The following is a 14,853-nucleotide window of genomic DNA, read 5'->3' on the forward strand; positions in this document are numbered from 1 at the left end:
TGGGCGCCCAAGGCTCATTGATGCTCGTGGGGGGCGAAGGCAAGTCTGTCTGGTCCTATCCCACAGAAGAGCGACTGCAGAGTGCCCATGCTGACACCTGTTCAATGCAGAATGTGCTTACAATGGGCACGTAAGGGTAAGAACTAGACAATGCAGCAATGGAAGAAGGTGGCCTAGCCTAATAAATCATATTTTCATTTACATAAGGATGGTGAGTGCATGTTTGTTGTTTTCCTGTGCAAGATGGCACCAGGATGCACTATGGGAAGAAGGCAAGCTGGCAGAGGCAGTGTGATGCTCTGGGAAATGTTCTCCTGGGAAACCTTGGTTCCCGGTTTTCATGTGGATGTTACTTTAACAAGTACACCCCTTCATGGCAACAGTATTTCCTAATGACAGTGACCTCTTTCAGCAGGATAATGTACCCTGCCACACTGCAAAGTGTTCAGGAATGGATTCAGGTACATTACAAAGTGTTTAAGGTTCTGGTTTCAAATTCCCCAGATCTCAATCCAATCGAGCATCTGTGGGATGTGCTGGAATAAGAAGTCCGAGCCATGGAGGCCCCACCTCACAACTTAGGACCTAAATGATCTGCTGCTAACATCTTGGTGCCAGATACCAGAGGACACCTTCAGAGGACTTGTGGGTCCCAGCTGTTTTGGTGGCACAAAGGGCACCTATACAATATTCAGCAGGTAGTTATAATATATATATTATGTATATATGTACAGGTCTGCCATCAGAAATTATGGAGCCCAGTACAGATGTAACAGAAAGACCCACCCCCCCGCCTCACAGCACAGCAACATTTGTTGCTGTGATGTCCTTTCCACATGGTACAGGGGCAAACGCAGGATTTTTATGGGGGGGTTTACACTTTATATATATATATATATATATATATATATATATACAGTATGTATTTATATTTGTATACATATATGATATACACACATATATACATAGACACACACATATATACATACAAACATACATGTCACACATACCTTACACACACACAAGCATGTGTCACATACATTACAAAAAACTTACCTTGCAGCAGATCTGATAGAGACAGGATCTAGCAGGCTGGCACCATGTTCTTAAGCCCCGCCTCCTTGTGGAAAATTGCCGCGATTCGCGGGTCAATTGGGAAATCAGAATCTATTTGAATCTAATGAAATCACGTCATATTTACTCTGCCTTCTGAATATTGACCCACGAATCATTGCAAAATTGCCGTGAGGGGGCGGGGCTTAAGAACACATTGCCTGCACTACAGTTTGTCAGGGGAGGGTCCGGGGTACTCAGAAACCCCCCCGCGTGCGCTACTGTGGTATATATATATATATATATATATATATATATATATATATTGTACATAGAGAATGACTGTAGAGCGACTACAAGGGAGTCTTGTATTGACGAAACGCGTTGGAGATTGCTGTTTTCCATGCCTGCTACATGAACTTTTAAAACCTCTACCACAGATAAGCTGTTCTACCTATTTAATCATTTTATTTATTTATTTTTTATCCGTATATGTGTATTAATTGGTTTGTTTTTAGTCTTATTGTGATAATACATTTTTTGGTTTTATTTTATCACTTATTGCACTTGTTATCTTCTATTAAGTTTTATATGGGCTTTAATATAATGAAAAATAATTCATTATAAATAGATATATGAGTCAGCCTGTTTTGCACTAATAATTACAGATTATTGCACAATCTTGCATTTATTTGCACAATTAGCATTTGCACTTTATTATTCAGCTAACACATCATAATTTTACACATGGTTTTAATATATATATTTATTAACAACTAAATCAGTCGCTCTACAGTCATTCTCTATGTACAATTTTCTATTCCATTAGTAGATTTACCACTACTAATTATTTAATGACAAAGAGCTGACGCCTATATTGGTTAGGCTGATATTTAGTTGGTATAGCTGTGATCCATACGGATAGTGAGGGTATATTGACCATTGGCGCTTATCCCACATAGTTCTTTATATATATATATATATATATATACACTATATATATAATATATATATATATACAGTATATATAATGTTTCAGAGCGACAAATCATATATAAAATTCATTGGTCTGTTTGTTTGTCTGTCCGTTTATGCATTCAGACACCCCTGCACCACTTGGGAAACCAGCGTGGTCCAGTTGGATCCTGGACAGGTTTTAGGGGGGTTAGGGTTCCGGTTGGACCTCCTCTTGGTGTACGCTGGGCAGAACTTTGACACGAGGAGCCTGTTCTAGGCCTTCCATTGGATGGTTTGAATTAAAACTTTACAGAGGGGTGGCAATTGGTCTGGGATGCCTAATGTAGTGGTTGGAATCCCAGTCGGACCTCACCGTGGAGTGCCAGAGCAGAATTTTGACCCAGGGAGCCTGTTCCGGGCCTTAGATGGATTTAGACTACATCACATAATAAAACTTAATAACTTGAAAATACACCCCTGCACTGATTGGGATGCAACCAACCATGGGCGTCTTAAGAGAGGAGGGGTCCCGTGTGCATTCTCTGACTGGGGCCCCCTCCTCTCTCCCAGGTGGCCGGCAGGTGACTGACATGGCTGGCCGGCCACTGCAGCATCAGTAGACTCTGGGCACTAGAGTGTGCGCAGAGTCTACTGACTCTGGGCACACTCTAGTGTGGCCCCGCCAGGGAAATGGCGCGGCCACCATTTTCCCGGTGATTTTCTCACTGGGCATGCGCAAAACACCAAAAAAAGTCTGTGACACCCATTTTCCTGCATTTTCAGCAGCACTGAGACACCCGATGCGGGACTTTGGAGAGGTAAGTTTTAGATAAAATGGGTGCAGGGTTTGCTGTGACCCTGAGGCCCCCTGCAACCAAAGCAGGGTGGTCCAGTTGGATCCTTGCCAGGTTTTTTTGGGGGTTAGGGTCCCGGTCAGACCCCCCAATGGTGTAGGCTGAGCAGAACTTTGACCTGGGGAGTCTGTTCTGAGCCTTCCACTGGATGGACTTGAACAAAAACTTCACAGAGTGGTAACATTGGATCACAGAATACATACTATGGAGTTGAGGTTCCTGTCGGACGACGGGGCCTTGAAACGTTGAATTTGTGAGTAAAAGTCATTTTGCAAATTCTTGGAGTGACGTGTGGTGCTTTAGTGGTGCAGTTTTATATATCTATATACATATATAATATATACTTTATATATTCATTTGTAGCACACTGACACTGACTTTTAGACAGGGAAATATTTATTAAGAGGATACTGAAAGCAAAATTATAGGAAAAAGCCAGAGTGAGTTGTCAGAGAGCAAAAAATAGAATAGAAAAAGAGAGGAGCTGCACACAGTGTTAGAAGAGCTCGGTGAAAGACAAGAGCTGACAGGAAAGTAAGGTGACTATAGGTCAACAGTGTTCTGCTGTCTACAGCAGATCCAGAGGAGCAAAGAAACCAAGCCTCAGAGTCAGAGGTGGACGCTAATCCCATCATGAGAAGCTATACTAATGCAGCAGCTGTTGTAATGTGCACAGAGAAGCCCACCGGTTGTGTCTTTAATCCGCCGCATGCGTACATAGACGCACCTTCAGTCGCAGATCAAATGTCTGAGCACCCTATGGCTGATTAGACTGTATGTCGGAAATAACCCACCGGCTCAAGTGAAGGTGCTTACAAAGACGCTGTCGCTGGCTGCCACAGTCCCACAAAACAATTACGTCACGTCCGTGTTTGACCGTCCACCCCCATTACTTCCCAAAAAACGCACACTGACTGCCGATCACTGTGCAGTCTGAGCTGCACTTGAAAATCAGTATTGAAAAAAATCAACAGGTCGGAGTAAATAAAGATGGAGGTCAAAGGAGATTACAGTTTCTTTTTACTGGGGTTCATCTTTTCTGTGCACATGGCCAGAGCCGTAACTAGGGTCATGATGTCGCACATAAGGGGCCAGGGCCGGAACTGTAGCAGTGCCTGTAGCATCTTCAAATGTAATTATGGCGAGGTACCTGACTGTAGCATCCAATGCTGGCTGCAGGGTGTCGTTCCAGGGACCCGGCAGCAAAAAGCTGCGGCCGCGGGATGGCGATGGTGCTGCCCACAGAGCCCTGTGCCACGTGTGGTCGCACCGGCCACACACCCCTAGTTACGGCCCTACACATGGCAGCTGTACACATAAAGTACTAGAAATGTGCAGCCTGGCCGGGGAGGGATCAGAAGAGATCCCTCTTCCCTGTGCCGTCTCCTCTCCATTGTACTCTTCAATGGTAAGAAACCTGCTACTGCCATCTTGGCTTTGGTTAATGAGAACATGCTTGGCAAAATGAACATGACCATAGAGGTCTGTGGTAACTGCATTTTCAAAGTTTGGACTTGTCACATTACAACATTAACACCACACAAATAATACCTTGTTTTTTCAGTAGACTTTTATTGTCAGAAAATAACATTAGTCTTGTTGCTCATTCTTAACACACAAAAATGTGCATCATCTGATAGAGATGTGCCTCTCTCAAAGAAGGATGCCCCATGTGTGAGCAGGCAAGTATGAGGGAGTAAGGGCAGCCGCGTCCGTGCCTGTGTCTTTTAGCGGTCACGTATCTGCGACTTTACGCAAATGCTGCTGCAAATCCCTTCCCAGGTGTACATCTGTGCATATGAATTAGCAAGTACTCAGATGCCCACTGTAAGTGTCTATAGGTGCTGTAATACCACCTGGTGCATCTTTAGACGCCACCATCTGTCGCGCCCTTGAAACTTACATCAGCCCTATGGTTGGTGCAGATTTTGTATCTGAATATGGCCTGCAATGTGAACAATGAAGCATTTGTTTACACGCGACATGCCCACCTCTCTCCCATAAGATGGAGTTTGTGAATAGCTATCTCCCAGAGTTATGGATTGAAAGATCTACAGTAAAAAGGTAAACAATGTCTAGATAGACACCAGATGTTAGATAGGCAATAGGTCGACAGGGACAAAAGGACGACACACTAAAGGTCGACATGTAAGAAAGTCAACGGGTACAAATGGTCGACAGTGCCAAAAGGTCGACATTCATATGGTCGACATGAAAATGGTCGTCACATGTTTTTTTTTTTTTTTCTAACCCTAATCTTCACCCTAACCCTCCCTCCTGGTGCCTAACTCTAACCATCAGGGTAGGTGCCTAACCCTAAAGGTGCATATCCACTACGCGACCCAGGGACGACAGTATGATTACGACATTGTAATCGTACCGTCGTTCCCCATCCCCTACAGTGTCTACACTGAATGATTAGTCATTCATTAGGCACCCTCCGTCATTCCTGAACATGGTCAATCTGTCTTTATCAGCACATTGACCGGTATGTTCGGGCGATGATTGATGTCGGAAATGACCAGCGAGAGCGCTCATCGCTGGTCGTTTCTTAAATTTTCATGCTCGATTTGTGTCCGATTAACGAGCTATTGAACGATAACGATGTCGTTATTGTTCAATCGCTCCGTTAAATCGGCTAGTGGATACCCGCCTTAACCCTCCGGTAAGTGCCTAACCCTAACGCTCCCTTCTGGTGCCTAACCCTAACCGTTGGGGTAAGTGCCTAACCCTAACCATTGGGGTAAGTGCCTAAGCCTAACGCTCTGTTAAGTGCCTTACCCTAAATCTAACCTTTTGCCCCTGTCGACCTTTTGTCCCTGTCGACCTATTGCCTGTCTAACATCTGGTGTCTATCAAGACATTGCCTACTTTTTTACTGTAGATCTTTAGACCAGATACCATTCTCAGGAGATCACTGGACAGTAGCAGAAGCCACATCATTTGAAAGAGGGAACACCCCTGTACGGTGCAATCATGGGTGTGAGGGCATTTGAGGTGATCACCAGACAGTGGACCTGATTCGCTACGGATCGCAACTGCGATTGCAATAGCAATTATGAATGCAGTCTCACTGTGAAGATATACTAATGTCTGCGATCGCTATGCCATACGCAGCCTAACATAAGGATGCCCACATTACCTTACACACATCCGTAATACTTATCAAGATTGCAAAACAATCGGTAACATCGAGTACAATCTCAGCCTCACGCACACTTGCACAAGCTTTGACCTTACTCAGAAATTGCTAACCTCATCGCATGCAGTGCAAGAGCCAGCTGCGTATGGTATCACAGTGGCTAATTTATGTGCGCCCATGCAACGGCGTTCAAATGCACTGGCACGCTTGCGTTATGCCGACCACCCTCAAACGGTACTGTCAATCACTTTGCGATGGGTCTGCATAGTTACTGCCATCACAATCCCGATCACAGTGGAGTGTTCGCGCACGCGCACTGCGATGATGCGCAGAACACAACAAACGGCATGTTGCGTGCATAATCGCAGTTGCGATTGCTGCTGAATCAGGCCCAATAAGGGGTTAATTTACAAAGAATTGAGTTTTAAACGTGCTGGACATCGCAGGGACACAAGTGAGTTATTCTCAAACAAACTCACAAAGTTGGCAAGAATTATGTTTACTGAATCATGTTTTCCGATGGTATGTGGAATCGTGTTTGCAAATGTGTGAGTTCAGTCTTATTTGGACTGAACTGAATAGGTGCCTGTGAGAAGGGTTACTTTTTTTGAATAAAAAATGGCGTGGCATAACCAGCACTGGACTTTTGAGCTCACTCTGGTCCTGGAAAAACAGGGGGAAAATGGCGTGAGGTTCCCTCATATTTCCAGTAACCAGCACCAGGCTCAACCAACCAGGGGATAACGATACAGCAGGAGGGATGGGACACAGTGTGGGATCTCTGCAGCCCTGGCATTCCTCGGAAAGTGGGGACCCCCCAAAAATGTGTCCCCCTCCTAAGGATACCTGAGGGCTAGGAGTCTTCTCTGCACCCCTGGTGGTGGTGGGTAAAGGTGTAATGGGTTAAACATAGTAAAAATATTGTTCTTCACAGTAAGACTACAGGCTTCAGCCAGCCCTACGGCACTTGTAGAACCACAAGTGACAGCAGGCTGTTGGCACCTATGAAAAATATATATTAAAAAAACTACAGTACACACAGACTGATTGTTTAAATACTTTTATTACACATTCACTCACCCACACTACATACTTACCTCATAGTTGTCTATCCTCCCGATTCGGCCGGAAGCCTCGCGGCGGCTGACGACCCTTCCCCCCCCTTTTCCCCCGCGGTTATAAGAGAAACCCCCGTAGCAGGGGGGGACGATGACGCGATTCCCGTTGAATCGCGTCATTTTGGTTCCACCCCTGCTTCACAATGCCTGTAATCTCGGGATTGTGTAGCGGGGGCGGGGCCATGGCCCTGCTCCACCGACAAATCCTGTGTAATCTGTCCGACCACTCCCCAATATGCCAGCCACACCCCCTGCTATGCCTTTCTGTCTGCTCCCTCCTGGAAGGGGCAACCAGAATGTCGGCAACCCTGACTTACCTACTCACTAGCACTAATGAGTCCTCTTGTACACGTAAAATCCAGTTTTCAGAAAATAACAAACGGCTTTGCCCAGAGCCCACGGACCGCTAAACTGCTAATACATGATAGCGCTATCCTAATGACAGGGAACCCATGAGGTTTCCTGTCCAATAACCATGATTGGCTAAGACATTTAGGGGCATATTCAATTACCCGCGGGACCTCTCCCGTGAGTAATTGATGGGTGAAAGTCCAGCGGCGCGGGGTAAAGCTATTCAATAGAATAGCTTTTTCCCCACATCCAAAAAACAGGACTTCCACGCGAGAACACACTGATTCCGCGAGAACTGCGGAATCAGTGTGTTAATATTGCTCGCGCGAGGCCGAATAGGGCGGCCTCACGCTGATTTTACCTCGCACCTACATGAGATGCGAGGTAAAATCAAACAGCGGGGACTCGTGCGCGGGGTCTCAGGGACACCCGTGCGTGGAATCCCCGCTAATTGAATCCCATCAAGCGCGTCAATTAGCCGCGGGAATATGCCCCTTAGCGTCTGGTTACTATGACAATGGCCACTGATTGACTATGAAAAACCGAACTCTTAGCCAATTATGGCTAAGGTGCAGGAACCCACATGCGTTACCTGTCATTTTACGTATAGACAGTATAGCTGTCCCTGGGCTCCGGGCAAAACAGTTCGCTATTTTCTGAAGACCAGATTGTACATGGACAAGAGGATTGACCAGCGCCAGGGAGTAGGGCTTTTCCCCCATTTTTCCTTCCTGTCCCAGAACAGACTCAGAGGTCCGTCCTGATTATGCTTTTGGGAGTGAATCTACAACATTTTTATAATTTTTAATTTTAACCCTGTATTTACTGTATAGATCACTGAGGCACTGCACAGATCACACTGGTCTATGCAGTGCTTCTTCTGAACACTGAGATGGGGAGGGGGGACAATTTTAAATTTAAAGTTTGCTCCATTTGCAATCATGTTTGCAGACACGATTTTTGGTAAATCCCTGTGTTGTATTCCTGTCTATGGAAAGTACTTGCAAGTTGGTTCGATGGTGTATTGACTTCTATTTGTGTGTTCAGCCATTTGTTGCAGATAGAATCGTGTTTTTACACCTGCGTTTGCCTTTGGTAATCTCCGTGTTTGAAAATCAAAGGAAATTCTCACAGAAATGCAATCTCAGACAGACACACTTACCCCTAAGTATTAAGGGGCCCCATTATTTGAAAGAGTGGACCCCCTCTTTCTAATGTGTGTACCCCTTAATTACTGGAAGCCAAGTTGTGGTAGATCTTGAACTTAATGATTTTTGTGTAGTGCAGAGAGTTGATGAACTCCAGACATTATATTTAATTAGGGCACCTTGTTTGAAAGAGGGGACTCCTCTAACAAATGCAGGTACCCCATCTTTCCAGCTGCTATGAGGGGGGAGATAGAGGGACTTAAAAATCACTCATATTTTGTATTATTTTATATAATTTTATTTGTTCTACAATAGTGACATTCTGCACAACAATATCCCAGCAGCTGCCGCAAGTCCTTATGGGTCATTTGGACCGCTGGAAAATCGTTTTTAGTTCTTTCTTTAAAGCCCACCAATTGCTGTGGAGGACAAGTCCCATTTTGTTCTTTACAAAGGGCTAACGACATTAGTCGCAAGGAGTATTTCATTGTAATGGTTGAATTAAATGTCAGTTCAAAAGTGTTAATTTTAGTTAAAAATTTGTAATTAAAAACAGGTAATGGTAATGTCAGTCACGCACAGTTTTGTAAAGTGTTAAGTATATGACATTTCATATGTTTTGTTGTTGTTGGGTTGCTGCCCAATTTAATGTAATAGCGACCCCTTTTATATATTTGATAATAACAATTTAATATATATGAAAAAAAGCTATAGTTTATATTTAATATATAAGGTATTCATTTAATACTTTAATGTGTGTTTATTTCATCATGTGTTCATGGGGTAGTCTAGGAGACTATTGTGCCCTCTAAATGTTATTATTATATGACGTTGGTAGCAGATGGATTGGTAGGCTTAAGCAATATGTGGCTGATTCACAACAGCTGGAGAGCCAAAGTTGCCTAATCCTAGATAAAAACAGACAAACAAACGAATGCATGATTAAAGGTTTTTTTTGTAATAAATACACAATAAAAAAAATCTTTCTTAAACCTCAGACTTCCATTATTTTATATGAAAAAGCAAGGACCCCTATGTGATCTCAGGTATCCTTAGGCCATAAAACCCTAAAAAGTAATACACACACATAAGCAGAGTGGGATCCGGTCTATAGATCTACAGTAAAAAGGTCGACAATGTCTAGATAGACACCAGATGTTAGACAGTCCATAGGTCGACAGGGACAAAAGGTCAACAGGAACAAAAGGTAGACACGCTAAAGGTCAACATGTAAGAAGGTTGACAGGTACAAATGGTGGACAGGGTCAAAAGGTCATCACCAAAATGGTCGACACAAAATGAAAAGTTAAAAAAAATAATAAGTTAAAACATTTTTTAAGAAGCAGATTTTTTTGTGCTATATCCCAGTGTATCCATATAAGCACTGTGACGCTGCAAGCCATACCCCAGTGTATCCATATAAACACTGTGATGCTGCAGGCCATACCCCAGTGTATGCTTCCATACCCCAGTGTATCCGTATAAGCACTGTGATGCTGCAGGCCATACCCCAGTTTATCCATTTAACCACTGTGATGCTGCAGGCCGTACCCCAGTGTATCCGTATAACCACTGTTATGCTGCAGGCCATACCCCAGTGTATCCTTATAAACACTGTGATGCTGTAGGCTGTGCTCCAAAGCATGCTTCCATACCCCAGTGTATCCATATAAGCACTGTGACGCTGCAAGCCATACCCCAGTGTATGCTTCCATACCCCAGTGTATCCGTATAAGCACTGTGATGCTGCAGGCCATACCCCAGTTTATCCATTTAACCACTGTGATGCTGCAGGCCGTACCCCAGTGTATCCGTATAACCACTGTTATGCTGCAGGCCATACCCCAGTGTATCCTTATAAACACTGTGATGCTGTAGGCTGTGCTCCAAAGCATGCTTCCATACCCCAGTGTATCCATATAAGCACTGTGGCGGGTGCAATGTGTGAGACTGACCTTTCCAGCACTGTACTCAAAGAGAAGCTTTCGTCCACCACTTTTGCGCCCTCTGCAAATGTGGGGATGAGCAGCACACATCAACATGCTGACACATAAATTGAGGATGCTGCTGTGGAAGTGCACCAGGATCAGGAGGATATTTGTGTAGCTGACACTAATAAGGATGTTGATGCTGAGGATGTTGATGATGAGGAGTTGCTGATGAGGATGTTGTTTGTGTAAATTAGGCACCAGTGGAACAGTTGTTGCCCATGATAAGAAAAAGGCCATTGTCATGTCTGAAGACAAAAAAATCCACCTCTTATGTGTGGAATTATTTCTACCCAAATCCAGACAACAATTATCAAGTCATCTGTAGAATTTGTAAAGTGAAAGTAAGTAGAGGGAGGGACCTTAACCATCAAAGAACCTCTTCCCTATTACATCATCTGCAGCGCATTCACCAAAAGTTTTCACCAAATTCAGAAACTTTGGCTAAAAAGGTAACAACAAGTAGTCCAGTGTCAGCTAGCTCCCTTCTCTCTGCTAGATCCAGATTACTCACACAATCATCTTGGTGGGGCAAATTGTTTTTTCAAAAATGACAGGGCCCTGCAGGAGATGCTCTCTGTGGCCTGAAACAATTCTGGACATTTTCGCCATTCAGCAGGTGCATGTAGAAGATTGCAAGTAATAAGGTGGAACTCCACTCTTTATATGCTTTAGCAGATGGAGGAACAGCAAACAGCCATCTAAAGCTACACAACGACCTATGATATAGAGAGAGGGGGGGGAATGTACTGTACTCAAGGTCAGTGGAGAATACTTCTGTGTTGTGTAAGATGAAGAAACCCTTCAAAGTAATCACCTGTGAAGTGAGTTCAGACACTGCCAGCTTGAGTCAGTCAATTCCCCTAATTAGAAAATGTTGGAAAAGCAACTTGAGAAACTGAAGGAGCTGAAACAAAGCTATTCTGCTAAGTATGTTGGACTTGTAGGTTCACTTTGCCAGGATCCAAGGGTTGTCGGGATCTTCCATCAATACATTTTGGCGGCCATGCTTGATCTTAGGTTTAAGTCATACATCGTGTCTTTCTTCCCAACTGACACAGATCTGAAGAGATGCAAAGAGCTGTTGGTAAGCAAATTGTCAGCTCAAGCGGCATGTGATACAGCAATAGCTCCTCATTCAGTTTCTCCAGCAAGTGGACACTCATTATTGTACCACTCTCCAGCCCTTTGACGCATAAACTGCTTTCTGTTACAGCCAAAAATTAAAAATTTTTACTCATCAGTCCAGAGCAGCTGCTGCCATTTTTCTGCACCCCAGTTCCTATGTTTTCATGCATAGTTGAGTCCCTTGGCCTTGTTTCCACGTTGAAGGTATGGCTTTTTGGCCTCAATTCTTCCATGAAAACCACTTCTGGCCAGACTTCTTCGAACAGTAGATGAGTGTACCTGTGTCCCACTGGTTTCTGCCAGTTCTGAGCTGATTGTACTGCTGGACATCTTCCGATTTAGAAGGAAAGTAAGCATGATTTGTCTTTCATTTGATGCACTAAGTTTCCTTGGCCGACCACTGAACAAAGAATGGCGGCACTCAGCAACTTGCTGTCAAATGGTGCTCTCATTTATTTTGACGTTTCGGGTCATGTACCTGTTATCAAGGTAATGGGCTCATGCCCGACATGTCGGAATAAATAAGAGCAACATTTCATAACAGGACGCTGACTGCCGCCATTCTAGATGGGAATATATATATACAGTAAGAATGAAAAGAAATGGACGATGGCTTTGAATGGCTAAACATATGGACACATTGCTGATATTGAGTGTTCATCAGTTCAACTATGCAAGTGCCACAGGCCCCACAGCGTACACACCAAGGTACCTTTGCAATGCAGTAAGGATTTAATTGCAAACTGAATGACATTCAGGGGACATCTGTGGATGGTTATGGGAAGTGGCAGCAAAAACACAGGCATGTTGTGACTGTTTTTGGGGAGAAAATATGGTGCCAGTGTCTCAGTTCCCTCGGCCATTCTGCACGACCAAACGGTTACTCAGAGGGTCGATTATTGAAGGAACTACGTACTCCACTGCATACTTGTACGCACTTGCTTGGATCTGCGACGCCGCCTGTGGATGTCTCAATACATTTACAGGCGGCTGCATGCATTAGTATATTTTCACACAGGAGCTGTGTATGAGATTGCATTAGCATTAATATCTGAATCAGGCCCACAGTGTGTAGGCCCCCTCAAGGACATAGGGCTTGAACTAAACTCCATTGTTAAACACTACTTCAGATGAGGTCAAGGAAAAAGCCCATTGTTAGGAAAAAATGGGGCCAGTATTTGGGCAATTCCCTATTCTGCCGACTCCAGGGTCAGGGGATCGGAGAAATCCAATAAGTTTAACAATTTCGAGCCCCCGATTCCGACCCGAAATTCCGATCAGAATCTGAAAGTAGGGGAATTTTAACATGTTGAACTTCCCCAGTTGCTGATCTGTGGAGCGGATCTGTGTCGGCAGAAGGAGCAATTAAGCCCTAGATGTATGGCCTGTATTATTTCTTCAATGCCTGTCTTCATGCCAAATGCCACCAATGCACCAGGATGCAGTTATAAGGCAGCAGTTGGACCTGGGATCAGAGCCCTCAGCAATAGGCTGGTAGCTATTTTTTTATTATTTATGTTATTGTATTTCTTTTTTTTTTTTAAGCTGTATTTACTGGCTGGGTTTCCAAAGCTAAGAGTTGATAATGTATCAAGCCTGCTGGTTAGTAGAGGTCTCCACAGTGCTAATTTATTTCCCTTAAACCATACTTGCCGACTTTTTGACTGCTTTCTCTGGGAGGAGGCAGCCAGGTCGGCATTGTGGGGGATGGAGCTCGGCGGAGGTTGCCGGGTCTGGAGCATGATGACGCTATGCAATGCCAAGATTACCAGCATTGTGGTGCAGGGGGTGGGAGTAGTGATAAGATTTAACACAAATCGCTTCATTGGCTGCCGCGAGCCATTCTGGGAGGGTAGGCAAGTATGCCTTAAACTAGAGGAGCTCAGCAACCTTTTGATGTCAGTGTACCAGTTAAAATGTAGTTAAGCTCAGTGTGCCAGTTCTACAATAATAATATACCATTCTCCCTCTTTAAAAACCATAACAAAAATATGCAGTCCCTCCCGCCCTCCCAAATTAAAAATCATAACCAGATCTGACCCACTTCTTATATTAAAAAGCATACTTCAAATCTGACTCCCCTCCTTCCTCATTAAAAATCATACAGCATGTCTGCAAAATCCTCTCCATCATTCAAAATCATTCCCCAGATACTGTATGAACACCCCACATCTTAACAAAAATGTAGTCCAAAGCATTTATCCCCTACCACCTCATCAAAAATCAGACCTGAGCTCTACGGTCAACACAATCAAATAACTCGCAGTCCCTTGCCATCCCTTGACGAGGAGAAGATTATATAACACAGTCAGAGGGTCCTTGGAGCAACTTCTTCCTGCTTCTTGGCTGATAAGCATGTGCGGCTGTGGCGGCACCAAAATGTTACCACATATCATTCCAGGACAGAAAAGGGAGTCCCTGAGAGCTAGCATATGTTCATCATGAGTCACTTCGGGTGCTCACACAAAGTGTCTCCACCTGAGCACCTCAATAGTGACTGGTGTCAATCTGGACTGACTGAAATAGACTCAGTACATCCTTTTGAATTCCTGATATACACAAGGAAATGCCACAAGTGTTCATACTGTATTTTTCCAAGAGGACCAATGATCCTTGTTCCTGGATGCAGGAGGTGCAGTGCATTTGGGTCCATGAGTCAGAGGAAACCATGCCGTCCACCCTGCACCAGAACTGTGACAGTGGTATGATATGCTCTGTGTGGGTGGTGGTAAGGGCTGACCGAAGAGAGTGTCATAAATATGGCATGGTGTAAGAGTCTTTGCAATCTTTTGAGCAGATGCCAGCGCCAGATTTCCATCCTGTTGAGCTGCAAAAATCTACAGCTGCAAAGAAATGCAGCAATTTGGATGTTGAACTAATCAAATTGTCCCCACAATTCTGGGCCCAAAATGATCACCTACAGTATATATAGCATTCAACATATGTGATTTTGGATTGTCTGTGATCTGCTAGTGTCAGTTAAAAGTTCTATCAGAAAGACTCAATTAACTTTCTGATAAACAACAATTGGTGAAAATCACAGTTTTTCAGCTATTTTTGCTATGGAATTTAATGTGCCAATTTTATTGCACGCAAAACCGACATGTTTTGCCT

The sequence above is a fragment of the Taudactylus pleione genome, unplaced genomic scaffold (genome assembly GCF_031769625.1).
Source record: "Taudactylus pleione unplaced genomic scaffold, aTauple2 ptg001207l, whole genome shotgun sequence".
NCBI classification, from domain to species: domain Eukaryota; kingdom Metazoa; phylum Chordata; class Amphibia; order Anura; family Myobatrachidae; genus Taudactylus; species Taudactylus pleione.